This window comes from Manacus vitellinus, unplaced genomic scaffold (genome assembly GCF_001715985.3).
Source record: "Manacus vitellinus isolate BGI_N305 unplaced genomic scaffold, ASM171598v3 scaffold_92_pilon, whole genome shotgun sequence".
Lineage (NCBI taxonomy): Eukaryota > Metazoa > Chordata > Aves > Passeriformes > Pipridae > Manacus > Manacus vitellinus.
The window spans coordinates 624,218-625,448 of record NW_021940877.1 but is presented as its reverse complement, the minus strand read 5'-3'; the positions used below and the strand labels follow the sequence as shown (position 1 = coordinate 625,448).

The 1,231-nt window shown below is 51.3% G+C and overlaps 1 long non-coding RNA gene across 1 annotated transcript in view; it reads left to right on the top strand.

The window, feature by feature from the left end:
• LOC108642010 overlaps positions 1 to 629 on the top strand; it is a 3,876-nt gene extending 3,247 nt beyond the window's left edge. The window contains exon 3 of the long non-coding RNA XR_003916379.1: positions 562 to 629. This is a non-coding gene — a long non-coding RNA (uncharacterized LOC108642010). The remainder of the gene's footprint in view (positions 1 to 561) is intronic.
• The last annotated feature ends 602 nt before the right edge of the window (positions 630 to 1,231 follow it).

The following is a 1,231-nucleotide window of genomic DNA, read 5'->3' as shown; positions in this document are numbered from 1 at the left end:
AGCCTTGCCCCATCTTCCTGCCAGGAAAAGCAGACTTGGAAAACTCCAGGGAAGCAGGAGCGCCCACGGCTGCCAAACCCCAGCCCCTGCACGGGATTTTCCTTCAAATCCCTATTTTCCCTAAAATCCCTATTTTCCCCCTCAATTCTCTGCATCCCTTTGGATCGAGGGGCTGCATTTCCCAGCAGGGAACCCCCAGAACGAGCCCTTTCCCAAGGAATTGGGTTGGAAATCCCAGGAGAGGAGCCCCAAAGCTCCCTCCGGGCTCTGTTGTCCCCGGGAGGTCCAACCCTCTCCTCCCCCATCCCGGCCTTTCCCATCCCCGTCCTGCCTCCGGGTATTCCAGGGCTTGGTCCTCGCGAATCCCCCGGGAATTGAGGGGGGGGGAGGGGGGGAAAGCCCCGCCTGCCTTTTTTGGGGAAAGTTTCTCAATTTCGGGGGGTTTGGGGAGGGGTTTTTTTTTGGAGCCCATTCCCGGGGGCATCTCCGTGTGTGGGGGCTGGGAACGGGGGGGTCCCTGGGCCCCCTCCCCCGATCCCTCGGCATTCCCTCTCTCCCCAGACTCCTCCGGCTGCTCCTCCGTCATTCCAGCAGGATGAGAGGGACGGGGCTCTTCGTGCTGTGCCTGCCAGGTGAGAGGCCCCTCCCCAGGGCCACTTGAATTATCCCAATCCTGTTTTCCAGCTCCACAGCTCCATTTTTACCATCCAGCCCCTCATTTCTGAACTCAGACGTATTTTAGAGGGGCCAAACCTTCATTTTTAGGGTCTAAACCCTCATTTTTAGGATCTAAATCCCTCTTTTAGAGCTAAACCCCTCATTTTTTTAGATCCCAAAGCCTCAGTTTTAGGTCCCAAATCCTCATTTTTTAAGCCAAAAGCTTTGATTCTCTTGTTGAAAACCTTGTTTTTAGGGTCTAAACCCTCATTTTTAGGGTCTAAATCCTGCTTTTAGATCTAAACCCCTTCGTTTTAGGTCCCAAAGTATCATTTTTAGAATCTAAACCCCACTCTTAGAGCTAAAAACCTTATTTTTAGATCCCGAATCCTCATTTTTGGAGTCCAAAGCCCTGATTCTCTCATTGAAAACCTTGTTTTTAGGGTCTAAACCCTCATTTTTAGGGTCTAAACCCCATTTCAGAGCTAACCCCCTTATTTTTAGGTCCCACATCCTCATTTTTGGGGTCTGAACTCCACTTTTAGAGCTAAAACACTTATTTCTAGGTCCCAAA